At 44.8% G+C, this 24,457-nt stretch overlaps 1 protein-coding gene across 4 annotated transcripts in view; it reads left to right on the top strand.

Annotated features, from left to right (window-relative positions):
- ADTRP (androgen dependent TFPI regulating protein) overlaps positions 1-24,457 on the top strand; it is an 89,987-nt gene that overhangs the window by 35,157 nt on the left and 30,373 nt on the right. The window lies entirely within an intron of this gene.

Here is a 24,457-nt window from a genome sequence, read left to right as displayed (position 1 = left end):
CTTTACGAGCAGTTTGATGGTCATGAAATGAGAAACTGCCACTGGAGTTGCAGAGTCCACTGAGAGCAGTGGAGATGGCCAGGCAAGACTCTCTGTTAAGTCACCTAGGAAGTCATCAAAAAGCCATGCCACCCAGAGGGCAGGCAACCTTCTAGCTCAGCTCGGTTCTGAACACACGTAACATGCGACCCTATTCCTAGCTAGGAGTGGAATAAAGCAAGCCTGACACAAAGCCCACCCCGTGGTAGCCGCAGAACGTCGCGCAGCTCAGCCACGCTCTTCGCTGCACTTCGCTCAGGACTCTGCATCGCCAATGGAATTCTTCTTTGCATATTTCTCTGAATACATTTTTATTTGGGTTTTCATGTCATGACACGTTTCCATGTCAGTCAGGAGGTGATAAGGAGGTTTCAGCACATGACATTTAAAAATCGGAGGGAGCCGGGCACCGTGGCGCATGCTCATAATCTCAGGGACTCAGGAGGATCCCAAGTTCAAAGCCAGCCTCAGGAACTTAGCAAGGCCCTAAGCAACATAGGGAGGCCCTGTCTCAAAATAAAAAATAAAAAGGGCTGGGGATGTTGCTCAGTGGTTAAGAACCCCTGGGTTCAATAAACAAAAGCAAGCAAAGAAACAAATAAATAAAAATAAAAATCAGAGGGAAATCTCAAGAGAGAAGCATAGCCAGGTCCACATTCACTCAGATGTTCTTCTGCCCCTCAGCTCTGCATGGTCTTCAAACTCATATGTCAGTGACCTGGAAAGCAGCTCAGTCCCCTAGCACTACTGCCTGTTTGGGCACCTCCAGAAAAAACATCTTACCTTCAGCTCAACTATTTCATTCTGTGAGATATTATCCATTAATATGCACCAGTTCTGCTCTAATTAGACCTCAAGACCAAAAGCTACATATTAAATAATCTCTACCTCTCAGAAATCCCCTCCTACCAACAACTTCTTGTCTTCTCTATTCTTTATTAATATTAATCTGAGATACACCTTTCTGGGGAATAGTCCTGCTTTTTTTTTTTTTTTTTCTTTTGTTTAATGGCACATTACACTATACAAAGCATGTTCCTCAGCTAGAGCTCATTTAACAACCTTCTTTGATAACCAGCATCATCTTGATTTTTACAAATGAAAAAAAAATTAGCTAAGAGAGGGCAAGTGTCTTGCCTGGGGCCATCAAGCTCAGACACAGTACAGCTAGGGTTGTTTTCTGAGGACAATTCATTCTGTGTCACAGGTAAGTCCAGACTTTGTGGTTTTGATCTAGTTTTACAATTTGCCAGGCAATCCAAAGGATGCCACTTGCTTGGTTAATTAATATAGCAAAGTGAGAATTTTCACGTTAAAAAAAAAAAAAAAAAATGTCCAGGATGCCCATCTGTATGCTTCTAAGCAAAATCTGAGAAAGCAAAGTGATTGGAAACAATTGGCTGAGCTGGAACTTGCAAAAATAATCAAGAGGCAGAATCTCAAGTGTGCCTTCTTTTTGGGGCCAAACTCATGTATCACACATGGTGTCCAAGCTATATGAGCTCACCTAGTCATTTTCTTATAATGATTGCCAGTTCCCTCCCTCTTGGGAGCTCATTTCCCACCATGATGCCTGATTGGCTTTCTTCCAAAGAGTTGTGTTGGTGATGCCCAATATTTGTGACCTTGCTAAGTAAACAGCCATATGGATTGTTGATCATTTTGGAAGCAGAGAGCTGGATAATGTATTATATCCATGAGCTAATTAGTAAGGCAGCTCCTGTACTATGGAGATGCTTAGGTATCCTGTGCCTTCACAACCTGGGAGTGGGGTTGGTGACTCTTCCCCTTGCTTTTGGGTCATTCAAGTCACTCACATCCCTTAGAAGGGACAGGAGTCCCAGGAGGTGGGACAGTGGTGACCAGGAGAGAAGAGGAGGAGTCAGCCTGCCTTGGGTCAGAGGCAGATATGCTTCTGTTTCTCTCTCAACCTCATTGGTGAAATCCCAGCAGAGCCATCTCTAGGAAAGTCATCAGTGTCACCATGACCAAGGTGGGGTGTCCCTAATGCACTTATCCCCAAACTTCCTGCTTCCCTTTGGTGTCTGCTCCAAATCCAGTGCCCTCATGGCTACATCTCATCCCTCTCTCCCAGACTGTCCCTTACTCTGGACATTTCCACCCTTACTATTTAACTTTCCTGGGCTTTTGCCTGAAGGAATGCTCTTCGCCAACTTCTTAGATACTAAACTTACATGGAAATGGCTGTTCTTGGTGGTAGGTTTCAGGTCTGGAATGTCCCCCAAAGGTCCCTGTGGTAAAAGACATGATTCCCAGGAAGGTGCTGTTGGGAGGTGGTAGACCTAGTAAGAGTCTCTAGGTCATTGCGGTCTTTAGAGGGCATAGTGAACCCCAGGCCCCTTCCTCTTCCTCTTTTTCACTTCCCAGCTGCAAAGTGAGAGGTTTGGCTCTTCCACACCCTCACCTCCATGATGTCCTGCCTCACCACAGGCCTAAAACCAATGGGGTCCATTGATCATGGAAGGGACAATAAAAAAGTGAGCCCCAATGAGCTTTCTCTCTTTGTAAGTTGACTATTTCAGGTATTTGTTATAGTAATGAAAACTCAACTAACACTGGGACAATGTGTTAACATATTTCTCTAGTACTCTTACATGACCTCTGTGCCCTTTGATCCATATTTTACTAGTACTCTTACATGACCACCCAAAGGAGTGGATCCAATGCTGGCATATTGCCCCGGTGGGTGCCAAAGTCACACCTGGTGGTCTGGTTACTAGTGGCTTCTGTTTGGTGTGGGCCCCACTCTGGGAATTGCTTCCTGTTCTGCTCCCTTTTCCTCCCCACAATTTAAGAATTAATACCTCATGTCACCAGCTTCATGCTGTCCTGAAAGTTCTCTCACTTGGCAGTCCTCCTTATCTTGCTATTCTACCTTTATCATTGGAATCTTTTCCCTGTAACCATTTGTGATGCTGCTCTGGGTTTTATAAGTAGTAGCTGTTAAGTTCAGAAATACCTCTGTGCCCTTTGATCCAGTGTGGTTCCAGAAGCTTCTGACTAACCAAGTCTTTGGAATCCTCCCAGCCCAACCCTCCTAATCCTCAGGAACTCATCATTGCAGTAGGTATCTCCGAAGCAGACGGTCCTCGCTACTGGACATTTCCCTGCCCTTGCTACACCTTCGGCCCAAATAGTCACAGTGGTGGGATATTTGTATCCACCACAGACGGGCGGCTGCTCTGGTGACAGAAGAGCTCCCGTCTGGGCCTGGCTGCCTTAGGTCATGTAGATCAACCTGACTGTTTTATTGCTAAGCATTTCCCCAGTCTTCATTTTTTATGGGAAAGAACAACAAAGTATTCCTCCAGGTTTTGCCAGGAAAACATCAACTCTTCAGGTCTTATCTAAATGCTTACTAAAGATAGAACCACAGCAGACAGATTTAAATAGCAGGAAAAGAAGTCTTAGTAACTGAGAAAACTATCAGAACCCAACTGGAGGGAAGCTGGTGCACTTATTTCTGTGGAAATCAACCTAAATTGTTCTCAAGGATGAGTGAGAGGGACCAGAGCTCCTTCTCATGGAAAGAGAGTCTTGCTACATTTGAAAACAGCACATGGCTATTGAGAACGCGTGTCTAAGCACTTTACAGACTACCAAGGACTGCATGTATGTATGTAATTATCATGTAAAACTTGAGAATTTCCAGCCAAGGTCCATGACCCCGCCTTCCAACAGTCTTAGAACTAAAAAAGTTCCATTGATATTAGTGGTGGCTTCAGAACAATCAGCCATTGTAAGAGGAAGGCCTTTCCTGGCCTCTTCAAATTTGAGGAAGCACCAGCTACAGCTACTTAGCTGCTGGATACATTGTCACTTATTCACTTAAGAAAAATAATTAGTAAGCACCATTATGTATGTGACACTGACAGTTAACAAGGGTTCTGACATCTAGTGGTGTCGAATCTGGTTGACTGTAGTATATAGACACAAAGTGAAATAAGGAACAGCTAACGCTAATACAAGGCACTGGCCCAGGTGGGGGCATGCACTCTGTGGTTACTGCCAGGTGTGTCCTGGCCTGGCTGTGACCCACATACGGGCATGACTGGACAACCTCTTCCAGGACGTGCTGAGAGTCCAAATGCCCAAGGATCAAAACTCTAAATCTCCCAGCTCCTTCTTCAATCATAGCAGGCAAGGTGTGGTCTATCCCGAGAATTCAGATCCAATTTCAGATTTTTCTCTCCCATTCGTAAGCTTGATATGGAATTGTTGAGCTGTTAAGTAGGGATCGGTGAGTCCTGAGGAGTAAGATGATCCCCCATGGCCACATCAGCGCCAGATGACCTTCCTTGGTCTCCAGGTATCATAAACTCCTCCCTGCCCTCTGGCTTCCCCACCTCCACCCCAGCCCCACCTCTGAGCACAGGCCACCCCTGGTCTAGAAATCTCCTGATAGCTTGGTGTTTACCAACCTTTAGGAAAGAGACTCCTCTGTGAATCTTGGACCCTTCCCCAAGAAAAACACAGGTACCTATTAAATTTTGTATGTTTGAGGCTCATGGACCTTCAAAATTCCATTTATGAGCCTTGAGGTAAGAATGCCTGACATAACTGAGAATAAACCTGAAAAGAAGGGCCCCAGATGATTTCCAATACTGAGTTCAAACAAAAGGACAAAAATCAAGATTTTTTTTTAATTTAATTAAAAAAAAATTAATTTAATTTTTTTTTAATTTTTTTTTTAATTTAAAAAAAATCACTATTATGTACTTAGTGCCATTCTTCTCTCTATAGGGTGTAAGATAAATATGAGATATGGTTCCTAATCTTAAGAAATTTAACATATAGGTATTATATACCTAATCCAACATTTATATAAAATCTAGCTAATTTATGTGATAATTAATAGGTGACACATTCAACTTGAATATAAGGAAGTGCTAAATAAAGGTATATACTAAGTATACTAGGTACCACATTATTTTCTAAGACCTGAGGATGCAGCAATAACCAACACTGTCCCTAGAAACCCTGACCTTGTATTTATACATAATCCTGTCTTGTACTGTAGGCATAATCCTAAGTGTTAAACAGTAAGTGAATAGCACTATGCCACATAGTGAAATTAATAAAGCCAAAACTAAGCAGGGTAAAGAGAGAGAGATTGGTAGTGTGCATGATCGTGAGTATACGTGTGCATATGTGTGTACCTGTGGTATGTGTGTACGTATGAGTGCACATGCGTGCGTAAGAAGGTATCAGTGCAGGGCAGCTCAGGTGTTGTGTTAGTTAGCTTTCTATCACCATGGCAAAATATCAGAGTTAATCAACTTGAAAGGAGGAAAGATTAATGACAGCTCACTATTTTAGAGATTCCGGTCCATGGTCACATGACTCCTTTGTTTTTGGACCTGTGGTGAGGCAGAACATCATGGCAGGGAGTGTGTGGTAGAACCCAGCTGCTCACCTCACAGTGTCCAGGAAGCAAAGGGGAAGAAAGAGGGCGGGGCCCAGACCCCAGTGTCCCCCAACCATAGGTGGTCAAGGGATGACTCTATGATGAACCTGGACTTGAACAGAAATGTGGATAGAGTGAGAGAAACATCCAGGGAAGGTTCTGGCAGAAGAAGGTCCAGGGAGATGGAGCAGCAGATACAAAGACCCTGAGAGGAAAGGCCGGAGTCCTTAAAAAACAGGAACATGGCCAGCGTGGGTACGGGGGAGGATGGTTGGTTGTTGCCAGGGTTCACATTATTCTTCACAGGACATGTCAGGAGTTAGGGTTTGATTCCGGGCATAATGGGGAGGTCATGTTTTCAGGGAGGGAGGTCCTCCCTGTCCCTCCCAACACACACGGCATACACTTAAGTATATGCATACACACGTGCATGTGTGTGTGTATCAGGGACAGTATGGATAGAGACACCAGGAGGTGCAGGGACTATAGATGAGGAAATCCGTTGTCCTACCTGGACACATTAGTGTGAGATGCTTATTAGACAGTGAAGGTGAGATGTGGAACAGGAAGTTGGACATATTGTTCTAGGTGGGTCAAAATTAGGGGAGATTTTTGGGCTATGACATAAAGTTGGTTGCCTTGATCATACAGATATTTTTGAAAATTGAATAAGTTCACATGGGGACTAGATATGCTTAGAAGAGATAACCCGGGAACTGAGTCTTAGAATTTTCCAGTCTTCAGTGGTTGGGAGGAAGAAGAAGCAGATTAGAGGAAGGTGTCTGAGGAGGAAGTGCCAAGGAGCCAGGCAGACGACTAGCCCTGTTTGGTCTCTGGAAATCAAGTATCAAAATATTTTGAGAAGGTGATCAGACACGATGTAAATGAGTGAAGGCTTTGCCCCAAGACCTGGGGAGCATGTCCTTTGAACTACCACCGATCAGACTGAGGGACTGATGGGTTGTTACCAAATGTTGCTCTTCACAACCAAAATCAAAATCCATCACCAAATGTCTCACACCCCACCCTAGTGTTTCCTGTGGGTATTGAAAAGCCACTTTCAGAAGAGACCGTGGAGAGACCCTGGAGGCTGTGCGCTTGATGGATTCTTACTTCAGAATGGCACCGCACTTCCATGACCAACAAGTCAATCCAGCAACCAAGGTCCATGAAAATCTCACAAAATGCTAGGCACAGATGGTACCATCTGTGGGATCACAGGGGATAAAAGAGAAAAATCGCAATGTGAAAATACTGAAGTGTCCAGGAATAATCCGCAACTTGCCACCAATACATACAAGATGAGCCTTGGACATAGCTTTAGAGGAAAGCTTCACTTCCCACTGCATGGGTTGGGAAAAGGAAGAATGAGGTGGAGATTTAAGATGGATTTCAAAGGGTGGATGGAAAAGCTAGGAGGGGTGTCTAAGGAGGAAGAATGGTGAACCCCAGCAGAGCGGTGACCCAGCCAGGCAAGCCGAGGTGCCATGAGCAAGTGGATCTCTATTAGTTTTCGAGGACACTGGGGGACTTAAACCAACAGAAGTGTGTTCTCTCACAGTTCTGAAGACTAGAAGTCTGATCTCAAGGATTGTCAGGGCCTTGCTCTCTCAGGAGGCCACGGGGAGTCTCTGGTCCACTACCTTCTCCAGCGTCTAGTGTTGCTGGTCTTCCTTGCTCATGGACACTTACCCCACTCTGCCTCTGTCATTACATGGTGTTTTCTCCCTGGTTGTGTTTCTGTCCTTGTATCGCCTTCCCTGTGTGCACATGCCCTTGTGTCTCTTCTCTTTCACAAAGACATCAGTCAAATTGGTTTAGGGGCCCTTGCCTAGTCCCTCGTGACCATATCTTAATTAATTGCATCTGCATCTATTTCCAAACGCTGTAGTATTCTGGGGTTCCAGGAAGAACATGAAGTGTGAAGAGAACTCTGTTTAACCCAGTGTAATTGGCTTGACAAGAACAGAGCTATTAAAGAGAGAAAATGCAGGAGATAAATGGATGGAGTCATGTGGGATCAGATGCTGAAGAGCATGGTTGCTAAGAACTTTTCTCTAGGTAAAGGAGATTGACAGAAGGTTTTGAACTTGGAATTTTCCTTGCCTTCTAGTACTAGTAGTTAGACTCAGGAATAAAACATGGGGGGATATAGGAGGCATATCACCACATAGGGTGGGTTGGGATTATAAATACCTGAGGAGCTACAAAAATCAGAAGCTCTCTGGATTTCAGATCTGCATTTATTTTTAATAGGATTCTAGAAAGACATACTACATTATTTTTCCTCTATTAAGTCCTATATTTTAGGCAAAAGGATGAAAGAGTAAAAATCTACTTCTAGCACCTACTTAAAATGCCCATTTTGATTCTATTTTTCAATGAATGTGGTATGGCAAGTTGTTTCTTTTCTGTGTTGGTAGTGGTCTCAGTTTGTGTTAGTTGCTGTTTAAGTTAGCTAGCACTAATTTCTTCCCTTGTGTTGCTTCCTGAGACATAAACACAGGCCTATAATCATAGAGCAAAATGTCTCCATCTCTGAAAACTGATCACCCTGCAGAAGAGGAAACCGAGGGTCAAGTAGTTTATTCAACTTGACCAACAGCACAGAACCAGTTAGGACAGAGCTGGGTCCAGACTGAGATCCTAAATCATAAACCTGTGTTTTCTCTAATACTTACATATTTAACATCTTTTACTCAAGCAAGCTCAGTCTCTAACCAGAAAGAAAAAGATTTTCTATATAATCTTTATCTGAACACATATCCATCATCTACTATGGACATAGTTTTCCTTTATTTCTTAACTGATTTCCAATTCGACTTTTTATTTTGAGATAATCGTGGATTTACATGTAGGTACAAGAAATAACGTAGCTCCTCTGTGCCCTTTGCCCAGTTTTACTCTAATGGTCACATATCAGCGCATTTTGAATGTGATACCCAACCCCACCCAAGACATGTAAAATAACTTTGAGTTGCAGTCTCAAAAGCAACCATGTCACACCAAGTCATTCAGCTCTGATCCCAGTCTGTTGTACCACTGACTTCTAATATAAAATCTGCTCTGGTGATTTTCTGCTCTAGACCAGTGTTTTAGTTTTTTTCTGTTGCTCTCACAGAATACCTAGGACTAAAAAATGTATAAAGACAAGAGGTTTATTGAGCTCACGGTTTTGGAGGTAAGAAAGTTCAAGATTGAATGACTGTACCTGGTGAGGTCCTCATTCTGTCACATAACGTGGTTGTAATTGTCTGGAGGGAGCATAAGGGTAGGCATCAAGAAAAGGGGACCCAGAGGGACTCACCTTCCAACGTTGCTACAGTGGCAACCATATTTCAACATGAGTTTCAGTGGGAGTAAAAATCATATTCGAACTCGAGCAAGCAGATATCCCTCAGAAAGATGGACACCATTTTCTGACCAGAAAATGATGTGGAGAAATAGCTTCTCGCGTGACTCTAGGGAAGGGAGAGTACTCATTAAGCCAGTGAATGGGTGCTTCCGTGAGTAGCCTGGGGAAGACCCTTGTCCATCATGGCTGACTGCGTGCTCAGGCTCCTCTGCAGAATGAAGACCAGTCCCCACGCCCTGATATGTACTTGAATGTGACTTCAGATTTCAGCACTACTGTGCTCCTTGGGGGTCATCCCACAGCTTGGAAACTTTCTAGCCATCCCTCTTGCCCTTTCATTCCATTTCTAACATCAACGGGGTGAGGTTCTGCTCTTGCATTCACCTGGGAAACACCCAGAAGCTAAAGGAATACCTAAATCTCGGTGGTGAAATCAGACGCTCACCTGGGATTAAGAGACAGAGTGACTTGAGGAACAACAGTGAAGCCATCTTCCCCCTCCGGAAATCTGAAGGTGAAGAGAAGAGAGTGTAAGAAGGAATTGGCAAAGGAGTCCCAGTCCCCTTAGGGTTTTGCACAACTAGCTTTCTTCCTCTCCCGAGAACCCCAACTAGAATGACAGGGGTATGTTCTTTCATTAGTTTTTTTGTTTTAAATCTCAACTCAGAGAATTCCCAGTATATGCCAAAGGGTAGTCTGCTTTTGAAATCCCTGTATGCAGTGATTCTCTGGGGAGAGAACACCCGTAAATGGGAGAACCCCCGAGAAAAGTGAATCTCGATTTCTAAAGCAAGGTCAAGGATGTTCTTAGGAGATCAAAAAAGCATCAATGTCCTTTGAGAAGCATTAGGAATTCTAGTAACCAAGATCATTCGGTGCCCTTGCGGGTTGGCTGGAGGGTCCCCTCCTGTGTGAATCAGCCTGTCCTCACTTCCATGGCAACCTGCGGGACACCCCATCGGGAAGAATGACTTTATGCTGGAGAATAACCAAGAGGAAGAAACTCATAACAGACGATCCTAAGCCTCTCTGAAATACCAAGCGACAAAAATAAAAATCTAAGTAGGTAGGAAAGAGCTAACGTCTCCTAATCTCAAGACAGAAGTGAAGTGTCCGGGGGCAGCCTGGCGAGTGGGTCGGGGAGGTTGCTGTGCCAGATTCCAATGGACACGCGGCCTCCTTGCTGATGAGCTAGCCAGTGCAGAAAACCCCACGTCCTGCTTCTGATTGCTTAGTAAGCCCACAGGCAGAAGCTCTGACAGCTGTGGGGTGCTGTCCGTGCCTGCAGCAGGGAGCTGCCCTCGGGCACCCAGCCAGCCCCTCCTCTCTGCTCCCTGGCCTCTGCTACCTCACTGTCACTGGGGCCTCGGGAATTTCAGTCTGCCCAACAGCTCGGTCTCCTTCCCACCTCCAGGTCCTTGGCTTACTAAGCCAGGAGACTCATTCTGCAGGACATTTTCTCCAAGTCTGCTTGAGCTTATAATCACACTTGCCCACATGTGACACCTCTATCGCGTGGTTCTTAGCTCTCAGATGCTTCGCGCCTTGAGTATCCAAAGGCTCAGCTCCTCCCTTCAATCCCCCTTCCCCACCTGTGAGCTCATCCATTTCCATGTCAGGTGCCTGGTTTGCCATCTCCTTCTGGAATCTCACCAACTCCTTTAACCTCCTACCAGCCTTGCTTCCCTGGTGCTAGGGCTTGAACACATTGCCCAAAGTTCACACGTTGGCAGCCATCCCCAGCGCAACAGTGTTGGCAGGTGGGATCTTGAAGAGGCAATTGGGTCATAAAACCTCCACCTTCATAAATGGATTAATTGGATTTAATGACAGTTTAATTAAGTGGACTTTGTATGAGTTCCTGATAAATGATGAGTCCAGCCTTCCCTGTCCCTGTCCCTCTTCCCCATGCCCTTCCGCTTTCTGCCATGGAATGAAATGACACAAAAAATCATGAGATTCAGGCTCCCCAACTTTGGACTTCCCAGTCCTTAAAACTGTAAGAAATAAGTTTGTGTTCTTTATAATTCACCCGGTCTGTAGTGTTCTGTTATCACAACAGAAAGCAGGCTAAGGCACCTTGATTTATTCCCTTTCTACCATCTTCATGTATTTGTTGGATTCATCCGTGTCCTCAAAGACTTTATGTCAGAGCAAAAGTTAAAGAGAAGCGAGGACATGAGGACCAGAAAGACTCGTGGCCTAGGCAGTGCCAGTTAAACCCTGTTCAAATTTGGGAGTCTGTTCTTTTAGCTCCGTGATTCTCCACTGAGTACTGTGTGTAAACTCGCTGTCCTTTACCAGTGACTGACAACTCAAAGTGCTCCCCTGTCACTGGAGAGCACCTCCAGGTATGTTGGGAGACATCCCCTCCTTCACTCAAAGAATCAACTAATTACCAGGGTATTAAAACAGAATGAAAACTGACCCAGGCTATCAGGAGGCCAGGGTGTGGCCTTTCTTTGCAAATTCTGCTTTTGCTCTTATCTTAGCACCTCTGACTCCAGCTAGCAGACGATCATAAGATGAGATTTCCTTTTCCACCCATTTCATGCTCCATGATGAATATTCTTTTGTAGGAATGATTGGCAGAGAAATTAAAATACTTAACCTATCAAATAGTATTTAATAAAGGTCTTTTGTCTCCAATTGGCACAGGGAGTCTAGTTTAAGGCTTATATATGGGAACATTTTAATTAATATGCATACTCTCACTGACATATTTTAAAATAATACTTCACTAACCTAATGTCAGAGTCAGTAGCAAGAAAATATCATTGTGATCACAGAAATTGTAAGCCTGGCAAAAAAAATATGGTGCCTAAGAAATATTTGAGAATGATATTTGACAACTGGAATAGGGAATTGTGGGTGGGTCCAGTGGGAATGGTACTTAGTTTTAGTGACTTTTTGTTGTTGTTGCTTTGAGAAGGTGACTTTTAGAGCCTGATGCAGATAATCACATCATCTCCAGGTACAGGCTGCTAGGAAATGGATCATTAGGTGGATCAAATTCTTTATTCACGGACGTCCCTACACGTGTTCAATGTCTACTTGGGCTAAAAGGTTGAAAAGGATAAATGTTAGAGCTAAATCTCTAAAACTGAGGTCAGTGTGAGTGGAATTAAAATTTCTTAGCTCTATGTCTAAGTTGGAAAAATGGTCAATTGCAGGTGTTTCTACAAATTCATCTTTGATTTCTTGAAAAGAATGGACTTAAGTACAAGAAGACCTTGATTTCTGATCCCATTTTTGCCATTGTCTTGCTGATTGATTTTGGAAAAGTTAGCAAACCTCTCTGGGTTTTGGATTCCTCCCAACAGGGAAAGCACGTTTCCTATCCTTGCGCTTCTATGTCATTATTAGGAGAAAATAAAGCACTATGTGCACAACATACAGTGCTCTCAGTGACACACGTTGACTCATACTAAATTGTTGTTGCTTGGAGCTGCCATCCCCTCTTCTCCATTCTGGACATTGCAGGGAGCAGCCTGGAACCACACACAGCCCCTAGAATTCCTTTCTCCCTGTGGTTCTTAGGCAAGAGTCAGCCATGCTCATGAGGTGTGAAAGGGAAGGAGAGGCCATTATTCTCTAGTGGCAGGTAAAAACAGAGGTGTGGGCTGTTGCAGACATGAACTGGGTAGTGATTTCTGGACAAACACCCAGGAATCACACACATCACACCCTGGGCAGCTGAGATCAATGGCGGCAGTTCGTGGAGACCTTGATGTTCGTTGGCAGTATCTTCCTGGTGAGTTCCCAAAAGTCACCCCCTCTACCAGATGGCTCTCTGATTTTCCAGTGACTGCTGAAAACTCAAATCCCTTCCTCCTAGGAGTCCCTGGATGGAATTCTGTTTTTCTGAGTGAACCCTGTTGATGCCTGACCATAAAATTTGCTTCCTTTTGCATTTTGCCCATAATCTTTAACATGAGGAGGAAGTCATCCATTTTCAAAGGAAACAAAGTCCTGGATGACTTCCATTTCTGGCCATATAGTGGAGTCATGGACTGAAAAAAAAAAAAAAAAACTTTCATTATAAGAAAGACACATAAAATATTGAGTAAAGATTTTTTTTTAAGTCTTTTTAAATGCTTGGCTTACAGACAAGAATATAATGGAAATTCCCCAAAACCAAGATAAAAAAGAGGAGAGGGAGAGATCACAAAAACAGGGAAGTAAGGGCAATATTTGAAGAGCTATCACTGATTATTTTCCAGAATTTATGAAAACTGATTCTCGGATTCAAGAAGTACAAAAAAAAAAAAAAAAAAAAAAAAGAAAAGAAAAGGAAAAAAATCCACACAAAACTAAGGGAAGACAAAGAACACTCTCATTTAGCCACTTGTGTGACACTGCAGGCACCTGAGACAAAAAGAAAACACTAAATGCAGTCAGATTCATGAGGTGGATTTCCTACAACTACAGTCCCACAGATAATTGCAGGCTCTGAATCTATAGATTCAATCAACTGCAGTTTAGAAATATTTGAAAAAGGAAGTTGCATCTGCACTGAACTTGTTCATTTTCCCTTATCAGTATTTCCTAAACAATACGGGAACAACTATTGTTGATGAACCTTTATTTTATTTTTTTATATCGAGCTCTGTGCCTCGCTCATGCTAGGCAAGCTCTCTACCACTGAGCCACAACCCCAGCTAGGAACAACTATTTGCATAGCATTGGCTTGATGTGAGGTATGATAAGAAATCTAGAGATGATTGAAAGAATACGATGTGCATATGTTCTATGCAAATACTGCTATTTTAGATAAGGGACTGAACATCTGTAGATTTTGGTAGGTGAGAAGTCCTGGGACCAAAGCCCCCACCATACCTAGGACCATGGTACTGTCAGACTGACGGCTAAATTCTCAGTCGCAACAAAGCCAGGAGGTGGAATAATTGCTTCAAGGTGCTGAGAATAAAACCTCAAGCTGTCAATCACTTACTCCTTGGAAGTATCTTCTAAAATAGGGGTACAATAAAGACAGGCCCTCACTAGGGGAATTTCTAAAGGTCGACTTCAGGAGGAAAAGTGATTTCGAAAGGGAGACGTGCTGGCAAGCACTTTGTCCAATTTGTAGTGATTAAAACCCCAAAACTAAAACTCAAAGGAACTAAAATACTAGACGGAAACAGTGTAAACTGGGATAGAGGTACTTGGGATGAAGACATTCCAGGGCCCCTTTGGATTGCTGGTGGGAAGAGGCTAGCGATAAGGATATTGATTACCTATCACCAGGTTAAAGAAGCGTGTTATAATTTCTAAAATAACTCTTGCCATAATAAAAGTGGAGCATATGACTTCAGTGTCAGTAGAAGAGAGAATTGAATAGGGGGAATGGATGGATGGATGCTGAATCCCTGGTCCTCACTATCCTGCTGTAGAGAAGGGAGAGGCAACTGGAAGCGGTGTGGGTAGATTCAAACCAGAGGATGTGGGCAGTGGCTCCTGGGGAAAGGACCAGAAGAAGCTACCCTTGCTGAAGGCACAGACCTCTGCACCAGACCACTAACCCTCCTGGAGTTACTCCAGCCAAAAACACAGTGGGACTAGGGAAGGACAATAGGATGGTCAGGATACATTTGGGGAGAGAATACAAAGTTTTTGAGTTGTTCATTTTATAGGGATAGGCAAAAGGAAAGAGGGAAAGTCATGACTGAATAATCCATTTTGCTCATCTGTTTATCAGGAACAGGATCCCTGTTCTTGAAGTTCATTCCCAGGCTGCTTTTGGTAATCCTGATTGTGATTATGGATGAATTTGGTGGGTTGTTCCCTCCACCCCATCCTGGCAACTGTCCCCTGAAGGAGAGGCCCTTAGGGTTTCTGGCAATTAAGAAAAGCGCTTGTTCATGACATTATCACTGGAGGTGATCAAAGTGCCTGCTTTCCCTGCTGGGTAATGTGACAATTAACTATAAATTTGTATTTCTTTATATGCTGATGCATTTTTAAAGTTTCAGGGTTGGGAGTTAATGTCCCTGGGATTATTTGATTTACTTCTTAGCTGTTACCGTCAGCATGGAAGGTGTGCACAAAAACCCAGGGTCACCTGGGTTTCTCAAGGGGAGGGTGCTATTTGTTAAATTGGGATTTCTCCAGTGAAAGATTTAACTGGAAACTAAATTCTCAAGTCCTCCATCCCCAAACATGCACCAGTTGCCCAAATCCCTGATGGGAAGACCCTGCCTGCAGAGGTGCCTGGAACCCCACACCACGTCCTTCTATTCCTGCGTATTAGATGGGGCCATCTTGTTCCCTGAGGCGCCTCTAGAAGCAGAATGGCAGCCTGCTGCTTGAGGACTTTTCTGAATCCTCTTCTCTGGCATCCAGAAGATCATAAAGGACAGCACACCTTCCTGCCAGTGGAAGCAGAGGTGACTCTCAGCTCAGAACTCGTGTTCCGGTCCCAGCCCATGTTCTTACGGGATGGGAGGTGGATGGCCTAGTTAGGAGTTTCCTTTGGCACAGACAAAGCCACTGAGGCCACATGGGGAAGAAACAAATTCGCCTCTCAGAACGTAACAGAGCCCAGGGCGACCCAGGCCTGCACAGGTTACCTGTTCTGATTCTGCCCATTCCTCTTATTCTGGTCACAACCCTTCCTGCTTGACCAAATTTTGGCTCCTGACCTTGTCATCCTGACAGGCCTGCAGCATTGGGCACAGGGGACTTCTCCCCGCCTTGGAACTCTGCATCCATAGCTCCTTGTGTGTTTCCCGCCTCTGTCTCTGCCTGCATCCTCTACCTGCCGTCTAAACGATGCTGCTCTCCTGGGCCACCTCCACATCTGCTTTGCCAGTGCTGTTTCCCCAGAAGCCCACAAGTCCCACTCCGTGGCCTTCATTCTCTCCGTGTGCCCAGACTCCAGCCTAGTCCTCCTTACATACCTGTCTGCCTGACCTTCTGCTGCAGACACATCTCTAAGCCTGTTACAGACAACTCTGAGTTAACCTGTCCAGAACTGGACATGTCGTTACACTCTCACAGACAGTCTCGCCTGGGCTTCTCCATCACAGGAGATGGAGCCATGACCTCCCAATTGCTCAAGACAGAAACCAGCATTGACTTTATCTCCTGATTCTGTCTGCCATCGTCATAGCCAGGCCAGTGGGTAATCTTGTCCATTCCACCTCCAAAATAGGTAGCAAATTTGTTCACTTTCTAGCTCCCCTGCCAGCACCCTGGCGGCCACATTTACTTTGCACTTGGACCATGGAACACCCCCAGGCTGGTCTTCTGCTTTCATTCTCCACCTTCTCCAAACAGTGGCAAAGTAGTTTGGAAGATACTAATCTAATCTAATTCTCATCTTCCCATTCCACTTAATATAAACTCCCAGTAGCCACCTGGGCTAATAAACCTGGTTTATCAGGTTTAACTCCACAAACTCAGACTGAAGTTATCTCCTCTATGTTCTAGCTGTTCCTGGCTCTCCTCTGTTCCTACAAACCTCATAGCTCTTCCCTACACCAGGACCTTTGCACATGTCTTTCTTCTTGCCTGGCATGCTTCCCACCTGCTCTTCCGTAGATCTTATTTTTCAAGACTCAGCTTGAAATTCCTTCCATACAGTTAGTCCCAACCACATGACAGTGGCAAGAGCAGGGACCATATTTGCTCACCTTTTCATCTCCAGCCCCTGGATGTCCCAGGTACTGCATGAAGATGGTTACCTGAGAGAATGAGGAAAGGCTTCCCTTCTTATTTGCACAGTTTCTCGGTGCCCTCGATGGATCCCAGGGTGTGCTGGGGTCACAGGGTATTGAAGGCAGCCCAGTTTGAGAAGCTGTGGGTGACACATATATGCTTTGAAAATTTAGGGTGTACACTGTAGAAAAAGTTATAAATGAGGAAAGTTCCAGAGTTTCCTGGTGCCTTAAGTTACCTATGGGGCTTTTGGTAGTTCTATCTGAGATGTGGGAAGTTAGCGATTGATTTATGTTTAACGAAATGCAGAGTCGAGTCATCGAGATTGTATCTCCTGTGTTGGAGGAGAAATGAGGTATGCTGGGATTTGGGCTGCAGCTCCCAGATGGTGCTCTCTGCAGAGACTTCTGGGTATACACTCTCGTGCTACGACCAGGTGTTACCAAGGTGTTACTTAGGTAGCCAAGGACCACTCAAAAAGCCATCAAATCAGGGAACAGTGGTGGCAGAGGCTGACATTAAAAAGAGGGACGAGGAAATGGTGATAGAGGTAACCAAATGAAAGAGAAAGGGCAGGAGAAATGGCTGAAGATAGAACCAGCCTCTTTCTAGCTCTGTGAAGGCCTGCAAGGGGTCACTTTCCCCGCTACCATTATTGCTGGGAGAGATGCTTGACATACCAACGAAGGGCTCCTACGTGCAAAGTGGCCACTAATGGGACATTTGTCCTGTGTGTGAAAATGACCCTTCTGAACCTTGAACGAGAAACTTTAGAGGTAAAGACACAGTCGGTTCTTGGGCGGCGGCCATGGAACCTAACCTCTTAATAGTTCCGCAGTAATCAAGGACCCTTTTCTTTTGAGGTCACCTTTGAAAAAAGAGCCTGGTAAAAATGGGAGGTTTCAGCATTTCACTTCCCTTTTTAGGAGCAGATTTTACAAGTGAAAAATTCAGATTTGGAAGCTAAAACACATACACCAAAACAAAACAAAAATAAGAACATAAAAAACCCCATTGCTTGTTTTCTTTGTCTTCTGAGTTTGGAAACCAAAAACTGCCTGGTGAGTTCAGTGGGGTATTCCAGAGAGCTCTCGGGGGCACACACAGGAGGAAAAACGTGGGTGTTTTCGCCATCTCTCTCCAGACACACGTACCAACTCGTAAAAAGCATGTTTCTTTTATTTTCTTTTCTTTTCTCTTTTTTTTTTTTTTTTTTTTTTTTTTTTGATTCTGTGGTGAGGAGGAATTTTGTGACCTTTGGAGAAATTTTGTTTTGTTTTTCCTAAGAAAACCATGAAAAGGAAGTGCACCAAAGTCCTTGGTGGTGGAAGGTTTGTGTCAGGGCCTGGGCATGCGCTCTCAGGTGCGCGGAGGGTTCGGAACGGGTGGGCTGTAGGAACCACCAATCTGTTCTGTAGGTAGGTTCCCAGATTTTACAAGTACAAACCTGAGATTCCTGCGCACCCTTGTGATTTGTGGAACAGGTCGTGATGGCAATCCTGGAGATGTCTCCCTGCCGAATGTCCCTCAGTCTCAGGCTCCAGGCTCCATGTCTTAGAATTCTAGGGACAGCAAATTGAACCCCGAAGGTCCAAAGGAGTGGACAAGGAGGCAGGACCCAGCCTGGGAGGAAGGGCAAACCACCTGGGAGTTCAAGGAGTGAGCTTGCAACAGTCCTCTTGTCTCTATGCCCAGGGTGTCTGGTGCTTATATCTTCCACTTGGGACACAGGTGGCCACATCTTTCCTGAAATAACCTCTTTCTGTCTCTTACTTCCCCACTTTCTCACTGCTTCTGTCAACTTCCTTCCCACAATGCTCTTCTTTCACCTGTCCTATAAATCAGGAGCACCCAACCAAGACTGGTCGTGTTCTCCAGCAGACATTCACCAAAGTCTGCAGACAGTCCTGATGGGCACAACCAGGGGGCCAGGGGCTTGCTACTGGCATCTGGTGGGTAGAAGCCGAGGATGCCACTAAATGTCCTACAGTGCATAGCACAGCCCTCCAGCACGGGGAATACAGGGAATGATCTTTTCTAAAATGTCAATGGTGCAGGTGTTCAGGAACCCTGACGTAGTGCTGATGTTCCACAGCGTCTCCTTCCAGATCCTTTATTCTTCCACTTACTCTTCCACTCTCTCTGAGTCGTCTCCTCTTCTGCCACTTAGAAATGGTATATCTATGAATGGAATCCCAGCAACTCAGGGGGCCGAGACAGGAGGATTGCAAGTTCCAGGTAACCAGCCTCAGCAATTTAGTGAGTCCTAAGCAACTTAGCAAGACAATGTCACAAAATAAAAAATAAAAAGGCCTGTGGTTAAGGGCCCCTGGATTCTTATATACACCCCCAACCTCCCAGAAAAAGGGTATAACTACACTCTGACAACTCCCAAGTCCCTGTCTCTCCAGCTAGATTTCTCTTCCAAGTGCCACATTCATTTATCTGCTACTCTCCTGGATATCTTCTCTTTGATATCTACCGACTGCTCTTTATTATTTTTTTTTTTATTTTTATTATTTGCTTTTCTGTTCTTTTGTTTTGGGATTTTTTGGAAAGAAAAAGTGCCTCATAATTGAAAAAGTCCCTATGACATGCAGTTATCTAATCAGTGATAATAATCAGTGTTTATTTTGTAATAACAAAACATGATTTGGTAACATACCATGAGACTGATCAGACCTGGCTTTGGGAGACCAATAAAAACTATAGCAGAAATGACTTTGAGTGACAGAGATTTTGGACCCAGCGAGTCCTGGGAAGGGGAAACGCTCTTGGAGTTGAGCAAAGGCTTGTTTCCTTTGGTTGCTCCTGCTGCTGTCTAGCATGTTCCAGATCCTCCACCACATAATCGTTTAGGACCAGCCTGGTCCTAGGGTGACATCACAGGGTGGCAATAAATTAAGTTTCGGTTCATTAGTATTTCTCTGACTGCAAAAACCATACTTTAGATGTTCTTTAACTGCAGATATTGCTGAATCAAAACTCATCTTTTGAGATACTGGATGCATGTTGAAAGAGAGCATTGCTTAGGAAAAGTTCCTGTTTTCATTCGTTTTACTCCAGCCATCTCCTTCTCCATTGGCAAGACCCTCACAGTGAGTGTACATGTCCCCTTCCACACAGGGGAAGGTCACACACACACACGCACAGACTAACCCTGAATCAACTGATTGTAACCCCCAGTGAGCATTCTCTCTCTCTCTCTCTTCCTCTCTCTTCCCCCCTCTCTCTCTCTCTCTCTCTCTCTCTTTCTTTCTTCTTTTTCTTTCCCGGATTGAACTCAGGGGCATTTTAACCACTGAGTCACATTCCCAGCCCTTTTTTGTATTTTATTTAGAGACAGGGTCTCACTAAGTTGCTTATGGCCTTGCTAAACTGCTGAGGCTGGCTTCCAACTCTCCATCCTCCTGCCTCAGCCTGCCGAGCAGCTGGGATTTCCAGTGTGCGCCAGTGTACCAGGCTACACCCACCATTCTTTCAGAGTACCAGGAGAGCCCCCTTAGAGCATGGGGATGGGTCGGGGAGAGGAAGTGGGAAGGAGAAGGTTGGGATCAAGTCCCTCCTGGGTCTGCTATGTGGAGGGTTTGGAACTTTGCCCCGGAGCCCAGAGCTCCTGTTCACAGGGTGCTTTCCTGAGTCACTGTCATCTCCCAGGGAAACCAGCTGCCTACACTTTCTGAGCTCTTCATTGACATGGTGATGACATATTTGGAGAGGAAGGGATGGGGCTTAATACAGGCGCTTCCAAAGCCATAGCAAACCCCAGTGCTCCCTAAACTTCCTCTTGGAGAAAAGAAGAGTCTTTTCCCTCCAAGTTGGAGCACCTTTCTTCAGAACTGCCCATCTGTCTGTCTCTCTCCATGAGGAGCGGGGCCAGCATGCATGGAGGGAGGGTGGGCTGTGTGAGACGGGGAAGCTACTGAGAAGAGACCAGCAGAGCTGAAGGTGCGGGAGGGGCTGTCCCTCCTGGCCCAACCTCGAAATGGAGGCCTCAGGCAAGGAGTTCCAAGATGGACGTAGGGCAGCTCTGTGGGCTGCATATCCTGCCAGTGCCCTCGGGCTGCCCGCTTCTATGTGGTGACCCCAGTTTTTGAGTCCTCTATTCAGTTGTTCCCAGGAGTTCTCAGGAGTTCCCAGGAGTCACATTCGCTCGGAAACTTCCCTGTGAATTCCCTGTAAGGCGTGTGCTTCATCTTCAGCTTCAAGGAAGGGCAAAATGACCAGCGGGAATTGAGATTGACTCTGTGACCCCGCCGTCCTGGACGCGACCTGACACGTGGCCGATCACGGGATCTGGTCCTAGTTGACTGCCTGGGCTCTGCAGAGGACCTTTCTTTCCCCTTTGGCCCCACTTTTGTTTCATGGACTCCTACATCAATGCCACTAATATAAAGCGGCCATCGTGATTAAGCACCATGCTGGGCACTGGAGAGAAAGTGGTGCCCGCCCCAGGCCTTGGGTGCTTCTGCCTTCGGAAGACTTTAGTCAGTATTAGGCAAATGTCTTGGTGTGACTTGAAGGAAATGAGCAGCCAGGACAGCCAAGCCGGAAGGTCACCTGCTGGGGGTCACTGAGCCTTGCACAGGGAGGAGAGGGTGGGGGAGGGAGGGACAGATCACTTGGGTGAAGGAGAAGGAGGGCGTGGCGTCTCCAGGTGGGCGTGGCGTCTCCCGGTGGGCGGCTGAGCAATGAGAGAGCCAGGGAGGAGAAGCAGGCAGGAAGCAGGAGGCAGAGGAAACCAGACCCCTCTGCGGGTCACACCAGGGACTCAGTCCTACTCTGCAACAAGGACATCAAAGCATGTATGAAGCAGAAGTTGAGGGGAGTCCTGAAACACAGGACTTTTCCCTTGAAGAGTTTGTAATCTCATTTAGAAGGGGACAAAACACCTGCAGTGGACAGTGCACAAAAGCAAACTGAGTGTCCTTAGGCCCGAAGCACAGGGCCAGTGCAGACCGAAGGAGCAGAGGCAGGGCCAGGAGAGGGGGCATCTCAGGAGACGGCCTGAGGGGAAGAGGCCTCCCCGTCCCGGGAGGAGGTTCCTTGATGAGGCTTATTTGCAGCAAAGGGTGCCAGCATTGCCCCTGGCTTTTTAAATCTCTCCAAGCACTGGCATCTCTGTGTCGCCTCCAGAAGATCACACCTGCACGCCAGGCTTGAAAGAGAGAACAGAATCTCGACTGGCGTCCGATTCACAACCGGAACCAACCAACTCCATAAGCAGGGAGGATCCTGCTTATTGAGTCCATCCACTGTCCCCATCAGGGGGCCGCACCATTTTAAAACCTCATCTCCTTACCCGCAGGGTCCCCTTCTCTCGATTGGGTTTTATTAGGATGCTTTTAGTTGATGGAATCTAGAACTCTTGACTTTGGTTATGGAGACACTGTTAAAATCGCTCTGCTGCTTCATTGTCCCCTAGGTGCAAGGCAATGGCATAAATTTCTTTCTGACCTATTTACTGCAGGAAAAACTTTATTTTCTCTAAGATAAAAAAAAATTTTTTTAAAAAGGAGCTTTAAGCTTTATCCACTTATCTTTTGACTTTGGCTCTCTGGAAACATATTGCTAAACTTGAGTCTCAATAACAGTAGCCCTGTAAATCTTCTGGTTGGTAGAATTGCGTTTCAGTGTTCTCCTGAGTCTTAATAATTTTCTTTTATATTTTCTTGTGTGAATGTATGAATTTTTTGGAAAGGCATAATTTAGGGCTAATTTAAAGAACCAAGTTAAAGTGGAAAAGTGGAAAGGAAACAGGATAATGATGAGATCAAGTTTGAGCAGGAGTCAGGGAGGGGTGTGGAGATGCTGTGGACAGGAGGCAGTCAGATTAGGAAGGAGTATGGCTAGCGGACGGAGGCAATGGGGATCCATGGAAGGTTCTTGAGCAGGAGAGTAGCAATATGAAACTTGTTTTAGAAGGCTGGCCTGATTGTCGTGTACCAAAAGGTGCACCTGCTTGACAAAAAGCTCAGAAGTTGAAACTTCGGAAGATAAAAGAATATGAGGCTATGGGGAGCATTTGGGGGAAAGCAAATGAAGAGGGGTAAAGGTATAAGTCAAAGATTATAGGTGTGTAGGGTGTTATTGCTAGAGAGAGCTCAATTAGATAAAGGAATTTGGATACATTGGAGGGGTGAAGAAAGAGGAAGGAGACTGGAAGAGGCAGACAAACATTCCTGTTTGGAGGGCTCTAAGATCCCAAATCTTTCTTTACTCTCACCCTAAACTAGATGAAATCCAAATAGTCACTTTAAAAAAAAAAAAAAAAAAAAAAAACCTGGCTAGACTCTTTCAAAACCAGACTTTTTCAACTCCCAGTTGAAAAAGAACAATGCTTTCAGATGTTGATAAAACTATATATTAACCCAAATAACAACAGTGTAGCAAATAAAAGATCACCTGGAGTCTCTTTAGAAGATTTGCAGAATTACAATTTAACCACTGGTTCAATTCATGTCCAGGTTCATAAATAGTAGTACGGGTTCCTTCTTGGCCGGGTGGACAGTTCATATCTCTTTCCAGGTAATAAAGACTATTCACTTTTTTTATTATGAAATTTTCCAACATAAAGCAAGGATGAAAGAATCCTGCAGTGAGCACCTGTGTTGTGCACCACTTAGATTTCACAATTAATAGTTTACTTTTTCTGCTTCAGCGTAAACATGTCCATCTGTCTACGTATGCATTCACCTTGTTCTGGGTGCATTTCAGAGTAAAGTGTAGTAAACATTATGACTCTGTGTAAATTAGACTGTTGGTTTTTAGCTTCTGTTTGCAGCCTGGACAACCTGGTTCAGCCCACCTGGGTGGATCTGGAGATCAAAGAGAAATCTTCCTGTGGCTCTTTCTGTGGGTGGTTTATCTCTCCTCTGCCCTCCACCCAGGGCATTATAACACTGACTCTTTAATTACAGTGGTGGAGCTGAGCCAGTGAGTTCCTAGAAAGCAAAAAAGAAATTGTTTGCAAATTCAGTTATCTGAAAACTTAAGACTGAAAAACACTTCTGAAGGTAGTAAAGGTGGAAGATTTTTTTGTTTTTTTTAAGCTCCCTGGAAATATAAGCTTTATGGCCCATGCGTACATTTCAAAATTTCCCTATTTGAGATTCATATGAATAGAAATTGTGCCTTTAACAAGGAACATAGAGAATATGGATGGTTTCTGCTTTTGAATATAAAATATTTCTGGATGTATGTCTCAGACCTTTGTCGTCATTGTCCTGTAGGGAGTTAGAGGCAGAAAGTGTAGTGGGGGAGACAGAGGGAGGGAGAGACTTTAAGCTGCAAATAGATGTTAGTGGCAAAAGCAGGACTGGCTGACCTTGCTAGAATTTAAGAAGCAACTATTACTCCAAGTGTTTATTGCATGTAATTTTCAAGTATACAGGACACTCCCAGCAGAGGCCTGGGTATAACACATTCTATCAAGATTTGCATTGCCTCCATTTCCATGTCTGTTTTCTTTATGTTTTAAACTGTAATTGACGTTTTGATGATATGTTTGTCCCTGCAGAGATTTTATGAGGGCGGCTATTTTTAAAAACAAAGATACATCTAATATATTATAAGCCCCCAAATCATCTTCTTGTGTGCCCAGATGAGATCTTGTCAGTACTTTAAAACTTCATTAAAAGTATCTGTCTGTACCATGAACAATTCAAAGGTGTTATCTTAAGAGACTTGGAGGAAAGGACCTCATGGGGGAAAAGCCAACATCGGGAACTAATTCTCAAACCCACATGTTGCCCGAACAGAGGGAAGGACAAGAACATTGAGGCACATAGGAAGTGGGCAGTATTATGAGGCACATAGGAAGTGGACAATATTATGTGAGACACAAAGGAAATGGACAATATTAAGTGAGACACATAGGAAGGGGGCAGAATCATGGCAGGGCATTGAAGGAATCCCTTGATGACTGGCCTGAGAGGTAATTGCATTCAACTTGACATGACAGCAAGCTTGGTGGG

The sequence above is a fragment of the Sciurus vulgaris genome (genome assembly GCF_902686455.1).
Source record: "Sciurus vulgaris genome assembly, chromosome: 7".
NCBI lineage: Eukaryota > Metazoa > Chordata > Mammalia > Rodentia > Sciuridae > Sciurus > Sciurus vulgaris.
Note: the sequence above shows the minus strand (reverse complement) of the source record. Positions and strands in the feature narration are given on the sequence as shown.